The 18,315-nt window shown below is 45.1% G+C and overlaps 2 non-coding genes and 1 pseudogene across 2 annotated transcripts; 1 reads left to right on the top strand and 2 right to left on the bottom strand.

Annotated features, from left to right (window-relative positions):
- Positions 1-2,895: 2,895 nt before the first annotated feature.
- LOC120521026 lies at positions 2,896-3,014 on the top strand (annotated as a pseudogene).
- A 6,417-nt stretch (positions 3,015-9,431) lies between these two features.
- On the bottom strand, positions 9,432-9,592 carry LOC120521028. The gene has a single exon (XR_005631965.1). It is a non-coding gene; the product is annotated as a U1 spliceosomal RNA (small nuclear RNA).
- A 4,724-nt stretch (positions 9,593-14,316) lies between these two features.
- On the bottom strand, positions 14,317-14,476 carry LOC120521027. The gene has a single exon (XR_005631964.1). It is a non-coding gene; the product is annotated as a U1 spliceosomal RNA (small nuclear RNA).
- Positions 14,477-18,315: the final 3,839 nt, after the last annotated feature.

The following is an 18,315-nucleotide window of genomic DNA, read 5'->3' as shown; positions in this document are numbered from 1 at the left end:
TGGAAAATTTGCCTCCCATAGTTAGTCTCCTAGTCCTCCAGAGACTTGTGAGCTTGTATAACTTCTTTCCATCTCCTTCCAGTCTCTTCTTCCTCCTTCTCCTCTCCAAAATGGATCCCTAATTTTAACGCCCTCTATGTATTTTGTAAAGTTTAAGTCCTCCACTTGCCCTGCAGATGACTTGGATTCTTATTTAATTGGGCTCTTGCTTTTTGAATTCTTTTCCCTAGCAGATATCTGATCATATCCGCAATCTCCCAATTTACTGTCATATTAACAACAGTTGCTGTGTGTCTTAAAGTCAACTCCTTTCTATATTCGAACCTCTTTCCTCCATTTTCATTACCTTTTTTTGCCAATTTTAAATTATGAACCCTATAAGAACACAAAACACTTTCTTATAATTCTTCTTACTTTTTTCTTTGGTGGAAAACACATTTGCTAAATACGATAGTTTTGGGATTGTAACTGCCTTCATCAGCAATCTTCCTTCTATTGATAAGTTCGTTAACCTCCAAAATCCTGTTTTTTTTTTTTTGGTTATCTTTTTCCCCATTTCTTTCCATCCATCCTCTGTATTCTTAACCCCAATACTTTCACAACATTTGACAACCTTATTCTTCCTAGTGGTTTTTCCTTCCATTTCCCCAACGGATTCCATGAGGAACACCAAAGTAAAACCAGCTGCCCCAAGGATTCTCCAGGGGCAAGTACAAAGGAGTCCAGTCTTCATCTCAGGTCACTGGGGAGCATCCATGTCTCACAAACATATAGAAAAGGCCCAGGAAAAAAGACTGGCCCCGTTCTTTAGAGAATTGGAGCGCCACACCCCTTCCAGTGACCCTCATGAACCCGCTCTCCCCATCTGTCTACTGACTTCATGGAAGAGCCCCGGACATGAATTTCACTCCCAAGGTAATTTCCCCAACAAGGTCAACACACTCTCCGCAAACAGACACACTGCTGATATCTGTGCCCAAGAGGTCATTAAAGGGCCCGGCTGTTGGGTTTTTCATCCAGGACACCCCACGCCCAGACACTCAGACTCTCACTCAGTCTCTTTAGCACCCTGATCAGAGCCCCATGACTCCACGACAATCACAGCATCATCAGCAAAGTCAATATTCATGAATCTTTCTTTCTCCAACAGATGCCCCACAGTCATGAACCTATGATCTTGCACAACACTCCAGTCCATGCCACCAATGCCAGGAGCAAGAACACACCCCTGACGAACCACAGAATCAACTGGGAAAACACAGAGGTTCTGTCTCCACACCACCACAGTACCAGTGTAATGGGCTGCCATGATATCCAGCAACTTCAGGGGGAACTTAATGTCTGTGAACCTACAGGGAAGCTCGAACAACTGTGAGTCGATCGCTTTTAAAATCCCATAGCTGGGTTAAGAAATCTCTCTTGCCGCCATTCACGCTTGCGCCCATGCCACTGTGACCATGGCACACCATGCTGGGTCCTCACGCCCCCAAAGCCGCATCCTCACCTGAAGAGCTGAGATCTATCCGTCCACCACCAGACACTATCGCCCTTTCACCTCGTCTTTTTCCTCCTTCCACCCGTGTCAGAAGCTGGCTCTTGGCAGCAAGGAAAGGGCTTAAAAATCAGTAAAGAGGTTCAAAACAATGAACACTATATTATTATCATTATGTGGGGGGTCCTAAGATGAAATAATAATGATTAGCTAATAATCATTATTATTTTTATTATAATTACCAAATAAATAAAATGGACAGGACAGACAGATTGATTGATTGATTTTTGGTCTCGACGGACACAGTTCCTATCTCATGTATTCCGCTTCACAATCGCCCACACCACTTCCATAGTTGAAATGCATGTCTGTTTTTAATCCAAGTCCCCACCAAACAATGGCTCTATCAGAAACCTTTGTAACACACCCGAGTGCACTGATGGTCGCTCTTATGTCCAAGACGCATCTCCCAGGTAAGTATGAGTTGTACAGCCTGAGGCTCATCCTCCCACTCTCGGCTCATCGCCCTCTCGGCGGCGGAAAGCAGCCCCAGCACAGTCTCTCGGTCCTCGGCCTCCTCAGCCAACCGGTCTGAGCATGCGCGGGAGCCAGCTGCTGCCCAGACGCCCGTGTGCACCCAACTGGACAGCTGTACCCGACCTCACCAATTCAGACAGGCCTCACTAGCAACCCCAAGGCAACCCCGCCTTATGAAACTGTCAACCACTGGGAGCTTATTGGCTGGAAGAGAAACAGAGGGGTAGGATCAAAGGGGATGCTGAATGAGGAAACAGCCGCCCAACAGCAAAGACAGGCGCAAGTGATGGGAGGCAGGAGGTTGCGAAAGAGGAAGGCGACCTGCGCCTGGAGACCGAGAGGCAGCCCTGCGTGGGCGCTGCACACGGCAGCAGAGCACCTCGAAGACCTGCGCCGAGGCTGCCGAGTGATCTGGGGTGGGCGCTGGGTACACGTTCGAGACTTGAGCCGGTGCTTGCCCTCCCTTTGATGCCACTGTGGGATTGCAGTTAGCAAGGATACGAGGTTGCTGGTTCTTTCTGGAAGATGCCCCTTGTAAAGTTGCAGGCCCCTGTCTGATGAGCTGACGAGATCTCTGTCTATCTATCTATCCATCCATCCATCCATCAATCCATCCATCCATGAGTGGAACGGGTAATAGGGAGTCTGAAATGCGCGAGAGCGAGAGAGCTGACAGAAGGATCATATGAGCGATAACGTAACGCACATTCTAATCTTTAAAAGACATAACTTAAAATTTCAAAGAATGGCAATTAAAAAAAAAATGAAGACAGACAGGGGAAGGAGAAAAAAAACAAATATAGGGCTGTCGTTTAGGAAAGAGGCTTCCACAGTTGCCTATTTAGAGAGAAAAACGAGCAGCCCTCGTTTACGGCCATACCACTTGAACACGCCCGGATCTCGTCCGATCACCGAAGTTAAGCAACGTCGGGCTCGGTTAGTACTTGGATGGGAGACCGCCTGGGAATACTGAGTGCCGTAAGCTTTTGCCTTCTGCCAGCAGAGTCGCCCTTCGCCTCAGCCCTTTTCCTCCTTCCACCCGTATCAGAAGCTGGGCTTTGGCAGCCGAGTGATCTGGGTAAGCTCTGGGTACACGTTCGAGACTCTGAGCCGTGCTTGGCCTTGATGCCACTGGATTGCAGGTTGAAAGGACACGAGGCTGCTGGGTCCTTTCTGGACGATGCCCCCTTTGTAAAGCTGGGCAGGCTCCCCTGTCTGAAGAGCTGGACACGATCTATCTGTCTTTCTATCCATCCATCCATCCATGAGGAGGAACGGGGAATAGGGGGTCTTAAAATGGAAGTGAGTTTAAGAGCCGACAGAAGGGGACCAGCATGAAGGACACCATTCAAATTTAAAAGAATGGCAAAAAAAAAAAAAAAAAAAAAAAAAAATGAAGACAGATAGGAAGGAGAGAAATAAAACATAGGCTGCTTAGAAAGAGGGCTTCCAAAGTTGAGATGTTTTTCATAAAATCCAGAGGTTTCTGATCATTCCAATTATTTTCTGTTGGGAAAAAACTTGTTTATCAGGTATGCACACCTTGCCTTCCACAATACTTCTTTTATCACGCTTATTCGGTCCCAATCTTTCTCCCGACTCTCTTTCCTGACCTCCCAAACACCTTTCTGCTCAAGTCTCTATCCAGCTTGATGTCTACTATGTGTCTCTCTGCCTTACTCCTTCCATATCCTTGCCACTGTGGCAACCATACTGTACAACCATACTGGGACTTATTTTTTTTCTTTTACATCCGTCCCTTGGGACATTTAGGCCCTTGTAAATTTTTTTTCTTTTACTTAAACAGGTTGGTTTCTGTGTGCTTCATGGCGTACAGCTAGGCTAGAGTTCACAATACTATTTAAACTTTCCCCAAATCTTTCCTATATCAGTTTAGATTCTCTAGATTTCCCAGTAATGTTTACTGGCTTCTCACTTTCCTCTTACTTTTTCCATTATCTTTCCCACCTCCTCCACAAGTCCTTTTCATCCTGCTGAAGCCCAATCTTTGATACAGTCCATCAACCTCCTGTATAGTTTGGGTAATCTAAACTCATATGGTTTCTTGTCTGGGTTTTATAAAGCCCAAACCTTCAATATTCACCCATCATGTACCCATTAACCATGTTCCTCCCTTTCCTGCTCTGTAAATAAGGATAAGTGTAACGTCGCGGTATTTCAATCTTAACAAGATCCTAAGTCCAGAAACCTTTCCCTTTTCCTTTTTGTTTCTTTACTGTCTTATGACCTTCTCATCTGTAGACCCCAAAAATAAAACATTGTCTTCGATTTCCTTAGAATATATTTCTGTCCCAGAAAACTGCTACAGAAAGAGCCTGGGCAAAATTATTGACTTTAATGCAAGCAAAATTTGCCCCTCATATGTTAGTCTCCTGAATCGAGACTTGTGGAGTTTGTATAATCCTTTCTTTCCATCTCCTTCCAGCTTCTTCTTCCCTCCTTCTCTCCAAAATGGATCCCTAATATTTTAACTCTGCATTTTCATAATGTTTCAGAAGTCCTCCTGCCACTTTTGCCCTGCAGATGGCACTTGGATTTCCTTATTTAATTGGGCTCTTTTGTTTTTTTTTTGACTTGTTCCTAGCAGATATCTGATCATATCCGCTAATCTCCCAATTTTACTTAATGTCATATTAATACCAGTTGCTGTGTCTTAAAGTCAACTCCCTTTCTATATTCGGAACCTCTTCCCTCCATTTTCATTACCTTCCTTCTTGCCAATTTTTCACATTATGAACCCTATATAAGAACACAAAAACACTTTTCTTATAATTTTCTTACTATTTTCTTTGGTGGAAAAACACATTTGCTAAATACGATAGTTTTGGGATTGTAATCGCCTTCATCAGGCTATCTTCCCTTCTATTGATAAGTTCAACTCTCCAAAATCCTGCTTTTTTTTTTGGTTATCTTTTTTTCCCATTTCTTTCCACTCCATCCTCTCTGTATTCTTAACCCCAATACTTTCACAACATTTGAGCCAACCTTATTCTTCCTAGTGGTTTTTCCTTCCATTTCCCAACGGATTCATGAGGAACACAAAGTAAAACCAGCGGTACCCAAGGATTCTCCAAGGCACAAGGAGTCCAGTCTTCATCTCAGGTCACTGGGGAGCATCCATGTCTCACAAACATATAGCAAGAAAGGAAGCACTGCACCTCTAAAGACTTGGCCCCTTCGTCTTTTGCAGTAGAGATATTGGGAGCTTATTACCCTTTCCAGTGACCTCATGAACCACCAAAGCCTCCCCATCTGTCTACTGACTTCACAGGAAGAGTCACCTGACAAGGAATGTCACTGCCAAGGTAAGTAAACCACCCAACAAGGTCAAACACACACCTCCGCAAAACAGACACACTGCTGATATCTGGTGCCCAAGAGGTCACAGCACTAGCTGTTGGTTTCATCCAGGACACCACAAGCCCAGACACTAGACCTCACTCAGCCCTTGAGCACCCTGATCAGAGCCCATTGACTCCACGACAATCACACAGCATCATCAGCAAAGTCAATATTCATGAATCTTTCTTCTCCAACAGATGCCCCAGCTGCTGAACCCCATGACCTCTGCACACCCAGTCCATACAAGTACTGAACAAAAGTAGGAAACACACCCTTGACGCAACTACAGAATCAATTGGGAAAAATACAGAGGTTCTGTTCCCACACCACCACAGTACCAGTGTACGGGCTGGCCACATATCCAGCAATCTCAGTGAATCTCATCAAGTCTCAGGAACTCCTACAGGGAAGCTCGAATAACTGAGTTTTAATGTTTTTGTGAAAATCGGCTAAAGGCTGCTAAGAATTTTGCCGACATTCACGCTTATGCCTCCATGCCACTGTGGGATTGCACGTTAGCAAGGACACGAGGTTGTTGGTCCTTTTCTGGACGATGCCCCTTGTAAAGCTGCACCCTGTCCAGCTGACGAGATCTTATCTGTCTATCTATGTATCCATCCATCCATCCATCCATCCGGCCCATGAGGTGGAAACGGTAACAGGGGGGTCTTAAAATGGGTGGCTAGAGCGAGAGAGCTGACAGAGGGGATCAGTATGAAGGACAACGTATATTCAAATTTAAAAGAATGGCAAAAAAAAAAAAAAAAAAAAAAATGAAGACAGACACAGGTAAAGGAGAGAAAAAATAAAACATGAAATGTCAGTTAGAAAAGAGGGCTTCCAAAGTTGAGATGTTTTTCTCATAAATGAGGCCTTCCATCGTTCCACTATTTTCGTTGGGAAAAAACTTTCTGTTATTTGTATGCACACCTTGCCTTCCACAATACTTCTTTTAATGCTTATCTCGGGTCCCAATCTTTCTTCCCGACCTCTTTTCCTGACTCCTCCCAAACACCACCAAGTCTCTATCCAGCTTGATGTCTACTCTTATGTGTCTCTGCCTTACTCTTCCATATCCTTGCCACTGTGGGGCAAACCCCACATTGTATGTCCATACCACCATTTTTCTTTTTACATCCGTCTCCTGGGACATTTAGGCCCTTAAAATTTTTCTACTTGAAGCCAGGTTGGTTTCTAGGCTTCATGGGCGCCAGCCAGGCCATATCTGCTACTTGATTGCCTGGAAACTTTCCCAAATCTTTCCCATATCAGTTTAGATTCCTCTCTAGATTTCCCAGTAATGTTTACTGGCTTCTCACTTTACTTTTTCCACTAATTCTTTCCCACCTCCACAAGTCCTTTTCATCCTGCTAGCTCACACCTTGATACAGTCCATCAACCTCCTGTATAGTTTGTAATCTAAACTCATATGGTTTCTGTTCCGCTCAGAGTAAAGCCCAAACCTTCTTAGATGACCACCCATCATGTACCTGGCCAACCACGCCTCCCTTCCGCTTCCAACAAGATATGTAAACGGCCGTAGTATTTCAATCTTAACAAGATCCTCTAAGTCCAGAAAACCTTTCTCCCCCTTCCTTTTTTGTTTCTTTACTTTCTCTGTCTCTATGACCTTTCCTATCTGTAGACCCTCCCAAAACAAAAAACATTGTCTTTCGATTTCCTTAGAATATATATTTTGTCCGAAAAACTGTTGCCAGGGGAGCCTGGCAAAATTATTGACTTAATTAGCACCAGCCTCATATGTTAGTCTCCCAGTCCTCCAGAGACTTGTGAGTCATGTATAACTTTCTTCCATCTCCTTCCGCCCCCTTCTTCCCTCCTTCCTCTCTCCAAAATGGATCCCTAATATTTTAACCGCTTCCTCTATGTATTTCTGTTGTAAAGTCCTCCTGCCATTTGCCCTGCAGACAGTAATTCGGATTTCCCTTATTTAATTGGGTTTTTTTGAATTTCTGTTCCTAGCAGATATCTGATCATATCCGCTTAACTTCCCAATTTTTACTTAATGTCATATTAACAACAGTTGCTGTGTCTTAAAGTCAACTCCCTTTCTATACTGGAACCTTCTTTCCTCCATTTTCATTACCTTTCCTTCTTGCCAATTTTTTCTACATTATGTCCTATAAGAACACAAAACACTTTCTTATAATTCTTACTATTTTGGTGGAAAACACATTTGCTAACATTATAGTTTTGGGATTGTAACTGCCTCTTCATCATCAGCAAATATTCTCCTTCTATTGATAAGTTCATAACCTCCAAAATCCTATGCTTTTTTTTTTTTTTTTTTGCTATTCTTTTCCTATTTCTTTCCTAATTCCCATCCTCTCTGTATTCTTAACCCCAATACTTTCACAACATTTGACAACCTTATTCTTCCTAGTGGTTTTTCTTCCATTTCCCCAACGGACCTATGAGGAACGACAAAGTAAAACCAGCACCCAAGGATTCAAGGGGCACAGTACAAAGGAGTCCAGTCTTCATCTCAGGTCACTGGGGAGCATCCATGTCTCACAAACATATAGCAAGAAAAGGAAGCACCAGACTCTAAAGATTTGGCTCTTCGTTTTGCAGAGATATTGGGAGCGCCACACACCCCTTTCCAGTGACCTCATGAACCACCAAGCTCTCCCCATCTGTCTACTGGACTTCATAGAGTCACCAGGGACATGAATGTCACCATGTGGCAAACCCACCCACCAACACACTCCGCAAAACAGACACACTGCTGATATCTGTGCCCAAGAGGTCATTAGGCCTGCTGTTGGTTTCTCATCCAGGACACCCACAAGCCCAGACACTCAGACTCCTCACTCAGTCTCTTGAGCACCCTGATCAGAGCCTCCATTGACTCTGACGACAATCACAGCATCATCAGCAAGTCAATATTCATGAACCTTTCTTTCCAACAGATGCCCCACAGCCGCTGAACCCCATGTGACCCGCACAACACCCAGTCCATATACACTGAACAAAGTAGGAGTAAGAACACACCCCTGATGAACCACAGAATCAACTGGGAAAACAGAGGTTCTGTCTCCACACCACCACAGTACCAGTGTACGGGCTGGCCATGATATCCAGCAACTTCAGGGGAATCCCACTAAGTCTCAGGAACTCCCACAGGGAAGCTCGAATAACTGAGTTTAATGTTTTGTGAAAATCGGCTAAAGGCTACAAATCTCATTCTACTTTTCTGCGCCCATGCCACTGTGGATTGCACGCTAGCAAGGACACGAGGTTGCTGGTCCTTTTCTGACGATGCCCCTTGTAGCGTTGCAGGCCCCGCCTGAAGAGTCGATCATCTGTTCATTCATGTATCCATCCATCCATCCATCCATCCGTCCATGAGGTGGAACGGGTAACAGGGGTCTTAACAAAGGGTATTAGAGAGCCGACAGAAGGATCAGCATGAAGGACAACGATATTCTAATTCAAAAGACATTCAAAATTTCAAAAGAATGGCAAAAAAAAAAAATGAAGACAGACAGGGGAAGGAGGAAAAAACAAAAAACATACGGCTGTCGTTCAGAAAAGAGGCTTCCAAAGTTGCATATTTGGGGAGAGAAAGAGCAGCCCCTCGTTTCATTTTGGGAATACTGAGTGCTGTAAGCTTTTGCCTTCTGCAGGAGTCGCCCTTCACCCGTCTTTTTCTTTTTCCTCCTTCCACCTGTGTGTCAGAAGCTGGGGTTTCTGCAGCAAGGAAAGGGCTTAAATCAGTAAAGAGGCGTTCTTAAAATAATGAATGATTATTTATATTATTATTTTTATTATGTGTGTGGAATCCTTAAGATAAATATATACATTGATTAGTTAATTTAAATTAATATTATTTTTATTATAATTTTCATTAAGGGGGTCCTAAATACCAAATAAATGGACAGACAGACAGATTGACGATGATTTCAAAGTCCTGTTGCTAGTTCTGAGCTGTCTCACAGTACCTGCTTCACAATCGCCCAAGCACCACTTCCATAAGTTGAAACGCATGTTTTCAGTCTGTTTGAACCAGGGACTATCAGGGAGAGCGCGAACGCAGTCCTCAACTCACCACAATTATGTAGTCGAGTTTCCCGCATTTGGGGAAATCGCAGGGGCCAGCAGCACCCGGAGTGCAATGGATGAGGCTCGCCCTGAGAACCACCCAGTGATCATGGTATCTCCTGCCAGGTAAAGTATGAGGCCAGGCCAGCCCGAGCTCATCCTCCCACTTCCTCGGCTTCATCGCTCGGCGGCGAGGCCCAGCACAGTCCTCGGTCCTCGGCCTCCTTCGGGCTTCTTCTGGATCCTTCGGGCTTTTGCCCGGAGTGCATGGGAGCTAGCCAGCCCAGACGCCCGTGTGCACTGCTGTGACCCGGATACAACAAACTGACCTCACCACCTTTGATTAGACAGGTTTCACTAGCAACCCAAGGTGCACCTTGCTCTATGTAAACCAGCTACCCATCGCTGGAGCTATTGGCTGGAAGAGAAACAGGAGGGGTAGGATCAAGTGGGATGTTGACGGTGTCACCAGCAAAGACAGGCGGCAGGCGGCAGACAGGGAGGCAGGAGGCAAGCTGCGAAAGAGGGGAAGGCGACTCTGCGGCCCGGAGACCGAGAGGAAGAAGCCCTCGGCGTGGGCGCTCGCACGGCAGCAGAGCACTTTGGAAGACCTGCGCCGGAGGCCGCTGGAGTGATCTGGGGCAGCGCTGGCACACGTTCGAGACTCTGAGCTGGTGCTTGCCTCCCTTTGCATGCCACTGTGGACGTACGTTAGCAAGGATACGAGGTTGCTGTCTTTTCTGGAAGATGCCCCTTGTAAAGTTGTGTAGGTTCCCTGTCTGATGAGCTGGACGAGATCTCTGTCTATCTATCCATCCATCCATCCATCCATCAACCATCCATCCATGAGGTGAACGGGTAACAGGGGAGTCTTTTAAATGGTGGCGAGGAGCGAGAGAGCTGACAGAAGGGGGATCAGTATGAAGGACAACGCACATTCTAATTCAAAAGACATAACTTAAAATTTCCAAAAGAATGGCAATTAAAAAAAAAATGAAGACAGACAGGGGAAGAGAAAAAAAAAAACAAACATAGGGCTGTCGTTTAGAAAAAGAGGGCTTCACAGTTGCCTATTTGGGAGAGAAAACGAGCAGCCCCTCGTTTACGCCATACCACTCTGAACACGCCCGGATCCTCGTCCGATCCGGAAGCTAAAGCAGAGTCGGGCTCGGTTATACTTGGATGGGAGACCGCCTGGAAATACCGGCGCCGTGCTTTTGCCTTTCTGCCAGCAGGAGTCGCCCTTCGCCTCGTCTTTTCTTTTCCTCCTTCCACCTGTATCACTGTAGCGTTGGGCTTTTGCAGCCGAGTGATCTGGGCAGCCCTGGGTACACGTTCGAGACTTGAGCCGGTGCTTTCTGCTCCTTTGATGCCACTGTGGATTTGCAGGTTGGAAAGGGACACGAGGCTGTTGGTCCTTTCTGGACGATGTCCCTTTTGCAAGTTGCAGGCTCCTCGTCTGAAGAGCTGGACGAGATCTATCTGTCTTTCTATCCATCCATCCATCCATGAGGAGGAACGGGGAACAGGGGGTCTTAAATGGTGGCGAGATGAGAGATGGTGAAGGGGACTGCACATGAAGGACAAACGTACATTCAAATTTAAAGAATGGCAAAAAAAAAAAAAAAAAAATGAAGACAGACAGGGGAAGGAGAGAGAAAATAAAAAACATAGGGCTGTCGTTTAGAAAAGAGGGCTTCCAAAGTTGAGATGTTTTTCATAAACGAGAGGTTTTCTGATCATTCCAATTATTTTCTATGTTGGGAAAAACTTTTCTGTTTATTTGTGTATACACCTTGCCTTCCACAATACTTCTTTTTATCACGTTTATTCGGCCCCAATCTTTCTCTTCCCGACCTCTCTTTTCCCTGACTTCCCAACACCACCAAGTCTCTATTCAGCTTGATGTCTACTATGTGTCTCTGCCTTACTTCCTTCCATATTCTTGCTAATGGGCAAGTCCCACATTGCATGTCCGCATTGACTTATTTTTTTTCTTTACATCCGTCCTGGGACATTTAGGCCCTTGTAAATTTTCTTTTATTTAAAGCCAGGTTGGTTTCTAGTGCTTCATATGCCAGCCAGGCTATATCTACTTGATTGGTCGGAAACTTTCCAAATCTTTCCCATATCAGTTTAGATTCTCTCTAGATTTCCAGTAACATGTTTACTGGGCTTCTCTACTTTGCCTTTTTCCACCACCTCACCTCCAAGTCCTTTCATCCTGTTGAAGCCTACAATCTTTTGATACAGTCCATCAACTCCTGTATAGTTTGGGCATCTAAACTCATGTTTCTTGTTCTGGGTTTTATAAAGCCCAAACCTTCAAGATTATTCACCCATCATGTAATTACATAACCATGCCTTTCCCATTTAAAATAAGGATAGTAAACGGCCGGTATTTCCAAATTTTAACAAGATCCTTAAGTCTAGGAAACCTTCCCCCTTTCCTTTTTTTTTGTTTCTACTTTCTGTCTCTATGCACCTTCTCATCTGTGCAGACCTCCCAAAAAAATAAAAACATTGTCTTCGATTTTCTTAGAATATATTTGTCCAGAAAACTGTTGCCAGAAAAGAGCCTGGGCAAAATTATTGACTTAATTAGCAAAATTTTGCCTCATAAGCAAGCCCCTCAAACCTGGTACTTGTGAGCTTTGTATAATCCTTTCTTTCCATCTCCTTCCAGTCTCTTCTCTTCCCTCCTTCTCCTTCCAATGGATCCTAATATTTTAACCTCTGTATTTTCATGTCGTAAGTTTGAAGTCCTCCTGCCACTTGCCCTGCAGATGGCACCCGGATTTCCCTTATTTAATTGGGCCTTTTGCTTTTTGAATTCTGTTCCCAGTAGATATATCTGATCACATCCGCTAACTTCCCAATTTCCATTTAATGTCATATTAACAACAGTTGCTGTGTGTCTTAAAGTCAACTCCCTTTCTATATTCGGAACCTCTTCTCCATTTTCATTACCTTCCTTCACACTTCACATTATGAACCCTATAAGAACACGCCGTAACACTGATATATCTTCCTCTATTGATAAGTTCAAGAACTCCAAACCTATATTTTTCCCATTTCTTTCCCACTCCATCCCTCTGTATTCTTAACTCAACATTTCATAACATTTGATAACCTTATTCCTTCCGTAGTGGTTTTTTTCCTTCCTATTTCTAAACGGATTCCACGGTAAAGGGAGGGTTACAAAAGAAACCCAGTGGGTAACTTGGGATCTCCAAGGGGCACAGGGAAATGCAAAGGAGTCCCAGTCTCCCATCTCTAGGGCTGGGCCTGGGAGCATCCATGGCCTCTCATAAATATAGAGGGGCAGTGGCAAAGGCCTAGGACCTTGAGACGCCTCCTGCTCAGAGATATTTGGAGCGCCAAGCACCCCTTCTCGCAGTGACCATGAACCACTGTTTCCTGATCTGTCTTCCACTGACTTCTATAGGAAGAGTCACCAGGGACATGAATGTCACTGCCAAGGTAAGTAAACCACCCAACAAGGTCAACACACCTCCGCAAACAGACATACTGTTAATATCTGTGCCTAAGAGGTCGTCAGCGTCTGGCTGTTGGTTTTCATCCAGGACATCACAAGCCCAGACACTCAGACTCTCACCGCCCTTGAGCACCCTTGATCAGAGCCTCCATTGACTTGCACGACAATCACAGTATCATCAGCAGTCAATATTCATGAATCTTTCTTTCCAACAGATGCCCCACAGCCGCTGGAACCCTAAGGACCCTGCACACAACACCCAGTCCATACAAGCACTGAACAAAGAGATGCCACACCCCTGACGAACCAAGCAGAATCAACAATTGGGAAACATAGAGGTTCTGTCTCCACACCACTCATGTACCAGTGTGCCGGGTTGGCCAAGTGGGAGGTCCAGCAACTTCAGGGGAATCCCACTAAGTCTCTAGTGGAACTCCACAGGAAGCTCGAATAACTGAGTTTTATCAAAGCGGTGAAAATCGGCTAAAGGCTGCTAAGAAACTTTGCCGATATTCACGTTTGGCGCTTCCATGCTACTGTGGATTGCACGTTAGCAAGGACACGAGGTTGCTGGTCCTTTCTGGACGATGCCCCTTGTAAAGTTGCAGGCCCCGCCTGAAGAGTTGACGAGATCTATCTGTCTATCTATAACCATCCAACTATCCATCCATCCGTCCATGAGGTGGAACGGTAACAGGGGGTCTTAAATGGGTGGCGAGAGCGAGAGTCAATAGAAGGGACCAGCATGAAGGACAACGTATATTCTAATTCAAAAGACATTCCGAAAATTTCAAAAGAATGGAAAAAAAAAAAAAAAATGAAGACAGACAGGGAAGGAGGAAAAAAAAAAACATACGGTTGTCGTTCGTGAAAAGAGGGCTTCAAAGTTGCATATTTGGGAGAGAAAGGAGCAGCCTCGTTTACTGGGAATACTGAGTGCTGTAAGCTTGCCTTCTCTGCCAGCAGGAGTCGCCCTTCACCTCGTCTTTCTTTCCTCCTTCCACCCGTGTCAGAAGCTGGGTTTTGGCAGCAAGGAAAGGGCTTAAATCAGTAAGAGGGGCACTAAAATAATGAATGATTATTTATATTATTATTTTATTATGTGGGGGTCCTAAGATAAATACATACATTGATTAGTTAATTTAAATTAATATTATTTTTATTATAATTTTTCTATTGGGCGGGGGTCCTTAAATAAATAAAATAAATGGACAGACAGATTGATTGATTGAATTTAAACTTTTATTTATTGCTTAAAGCTCCCAGAGCTGTTGTCTCACAGGTCTTGCTTCACAACTCCGCCAAGCACCACTTCCATAAGTTGAAACGCATGTTTTCAGTCTGTTTTTGAACTAGACTATCAGGGGTGAGCCACCCAGTCCCCACTACCACAAATTATGCAGCCGGGAGTTTCCTGCATTTGGGGAAATCGCAGGGTCAGCACACCGAGTGCAATGGATGAGCCTCGCCTGGGAGAACCAATTTTAGTGATCATGGTATCTCCCCCGCCAGGTAAGCATGGAGTTGTGCTATCGGCGCCATCCTCCCACCTTCCTCTGCTTCATCGCTCGGCGGGCGGGAGGTTTTCTCAGCACAGTCCTCGGTCCTTCGCCTTCGGCTTTCGGGATCCTCTTCTGCTTTGCCTGATGCTGCATGCGCGGGAGTTAGCTGCCCAGACGCCCGTAGCACCGTGGACCTGATGTTAGTTGCACCGACCTCACCACCTTGATTAGACAGGTTTCCACTAGCAAACCCCAAGGTGCACCTCGCCTATGTAAACCAGCCACCACCTGGAAGCTTATTGGGTTGAAGAGAAACAGGAGGGACTCCAAGGATGCTGAATGAGAAACAGCTGCCCAAAAGAAGGCAGGCGGCAGACAGGAGGCAGGAGGCAAGCTGCGAAGAGGAAGGCCACCCTGCTATCCGAGGTCTGAGGTGACAGGCCTCAAGGCATGCCAGACACGGCAGCAGAGCACCGAAGACCCAAGCTGAGGCCGGCGATCCTGGGCACACGCCCGAGACTTGAGCTGGTGCTTGCCCCTCCTTTACGCCACTGTGGGATTTTGGTAATGCTAGCAAGGATACGAGGTTGCTGGTCTCTTTCTGGAAGATGCCCCCTTGTAGTTGCAGGCCCCCGTCTGATGAGCGACGATCTCTGTTCATCTATCCATCCATCCATATCCATCCATCAACCATCCATCCATGAGGTGGAACGGGTAACAGGGGAGTCTTAAATGGTGGCGAGAGCGAGAGAGCCCACAGAAGGATCAGTATGAAGGACAACGACATTCTAATTCAAAAGACATATAACTTAAAATTTCCTAAAAAGAATGTACCTAAAAAAAAAAAATGAAGACAGACAGGGAAGGAGAAAACAACATAGGCTGTCGTTTAGAAAGAGGGCTTCCATGTTGCCTATTTGGGGAGAAAACCAGCCCTCGCCTACGCCATACCACTCCGAATACGTGATCTCATTCGGGATTCGGAAGTTTAAGCAGAGTCGGGCTCAATAGTACTTCTGGATGGGAATTGCAGAATACCCCTATGTCAGAAGCTTTGCCTTCTGGCCAGCAGAGTCGCCTCACTGCTCTTTTCTTCCACCATCAGAAGCTGGGTTTGCTGATCTGTTAGTGTCTGGGCACGCTCGAGACTTGAGCCTGTGCTTGCCCTCCCTTTGATGCCACCCGTGATCAGTAGGTTGAAAGGACACGAGGCTGCTGGTCCTTCTGGACGATGCCCCCCCTTGTAAGTTGCAGGCTCCCCGTCTGGAAGAGCTTCACCAGACCATCTGTCTTTCTATCCATCCATCCATCCAGGAGGAACGGGAACAGGGGGTCTTAAATGGGTGGCTAGGAGCGAGAGAGCCGATAGAAGGATCAGTATGAAGGACAACGACATTCAAATTTAAAAGAATGGCAAAAATGAAGACAGACAGGAAGGAGAGAAAAAAAATAAAACATAGGGCTGTCGTTTAGAAAGAGGGCTTCCAAAGTTGAGATGTTTTTTCCTTACAAAATGAGGCTTTCTCCCGATCATCCCAATTATTTTCTGTTGGGAAAAACTTTCTGTTTATTTGTGTATGCACACCTTGCCTTCCACAATACTTCTTTATCGCTTATTCGGTCCCAATCTTCTTCCCGACCTCTCTTTTCCTGACCTCCCAAAACACCACCAAGTCTCTATATCCAGCTTGATGTCTAATGGTGTGGTCTCTGCTTCTCCATCTCTGCCACCGTGGGGCATCCACAGTCCATACCACCGATCCATCCCTGTGACATTTAGGCCCTGTAAATTCTTTTCTTTACTAAAATAAGGTTGGTTTCTAGGCAGTCACGCTATATCTGCTACTTCTGATTATTTGGAAACTTTCCAAATCTTTCCTCATCAGTTTAGATTCCTCTCTAGATTTCCCAGTAATGTTTTACTGGCTTCTCATTTCTCCCTTTACTTTTTCCACTAATTCTTTCCACCTCCTCCACAAGTCCTTTTCATCCTGCTGAAGCCCACAATCTTTGATACAGTCCATCAACCTCCCATAGTTTGGGTAATCTAAACTCAGTACTGTTCTGGGTCGAAAGTTCAAACCCCAGATGACCACCCATCATATACCACTAAATCCGCTTGCCCTCCTCCGCCTATAACAAGGATATGTAAACGCTTTCTATTTCAATCTTAACAAGATCCTTAAGTCCAGAAAACCTTTCTCCCCTTTCCTTTTTTGTTTCTTTTACTTTCTGTCTTGCTGTACCTTCTCATTCCAGACCTCCCAAAAAATAAAAACATTGTTCTTTCGATTTTCCCGCAGAACATATTTTGTCCAGAAAAACTTTCGTTGCCAGTAGTGGGAAAGAGCTCAAAATGTATTGACTTAATTAGCAAAATTTGCCTCATATGCGAATTCTAGTCCTCCAGAGACTTGTGAGCTTGTATAACTTTTCTTCCATCTCCTTCCAGTCTCTTCTTCCTCCTTTCCTCCTCTCCAAAATGGATCCCTAATATTTTAACCGCCTCTATGTATTTTCATGTCGCAGCTAAAGTCCTCCTGCCACTCTGCCCTGCAGATGGCACCTGATTTCCTTATTTAATTGGGCTTTGTTTTTTGAATTGTCCAGCAGAGATTCGATCATCCGCTTAACTTCCCAATTTTTTTTTACTTAATGCCCGCATAATAACAGTTGCTGTGTGTCTTGTGTCAACCCTTTCTATACCGAACCTCTTTCCCTCCATTTCCTTCTGCCAATTTTCTACATTATGAACCCTATAAGAACACAAACACTTTCTTATAATTCTCTTACTATTTTCTTTGGTGGAAAAACACATTTGTTAAACATTTGTGCTGGGACTTGTAACTGCCTTCATCAGCAATATCTCCCCTTCTATTGATAAGTTCAGCAACCTCCAAAACTTGCTTTTTTTTGGTTATCTTTTTCCCATTTCTTTTCCACTCCATCCTTCTCTGTATTCTTAACCCCAATACTTTCACACATTTGACAACCTTATTCTTCCTAGTGGTTTTTCCTTCCATTTCCCCAACGGATTCCAATAAGGAGGAACACAAAGTAAACCAGCGGTACCTAAGGATTCCTCCGGCGAAAATAAAGGAGTCCAGTCTTCATCTCAGGTCACTGGGGAGCATCCATGTCTCACAAACATATAGCAAGAAAGGAAGCACCAGGACTCTAAAGATTCTGGCTCCTTCGCTCTTTGTAGAGATATACGCACACCCCTTCCAGTGTGAGACTTATGAACCACCAAGCCTCTCCCCATCTGCCATTGACCCCTATAGGAAGAGCCTAGGGACATGAATGTCACTGCCAAGGTAAACCACCAACAAGGTCAACACACTCTCCTAAACAGACACACTGCTGATATCTGTGCCCAAGAGGTCATTAGAAGGCCTGGCTGCTGGTTCTCATCCAGGACACTCACAAGCCCAGACACTCAGACTCCTCACTCAGTCTCTTTGAGCACCCTGATCAGAGCTCCATTGACCTAATGGCTAACCACAGCATCATCAGCAAAGTCAATATTCATGAATCTTCTTCTCCAACAGATGCCCCACAGCCGCTGAACCCCACCCCACAAACACCCAGTCCATACAAGCACTGAAATAAAGTAGGAGCAAGAACACACCCTGACGAACCACAGAATCAACTGGGAAAAAAACACAGAGGTTCTGTCTCCACACCACTACAGTACTGAGTGTACGGGCTGGCCATGATATCCAGCAAGCAACTCAGGGGAATCCCACTAAGTCTCAGGAACTCCTGTGGAAGCTCAACAACTGAGTTTCATCGCTTTGTGAAATCGACAAAGGCTGCTAAGAAACTTTGGCCATTCACGCTTGCGCCCATGCCAC

Source organism: Polypterus senegalus, unplaced genomic scaffold (genome assembly GCF_016835505.1).
Source record: "Polypterus senegalus isolate Bchr_013 unplaced genomic scaffold, ASM1683550v1 scaffold_2050, whole genome shotgun sequence".
NCBI classification, from domain to species: domain Eukaryota; kingdom Metazoa; phylum Chordata; class Cladistia; order Polypteriformes; family Polypteridae; genus Polypterus; species Polypterus senegalus.
The sequence above is the reverse complement of the archived record's forward strand: the minus strand, read 5'-3'. Positions and strand labels throughout refer to the sequence as shown.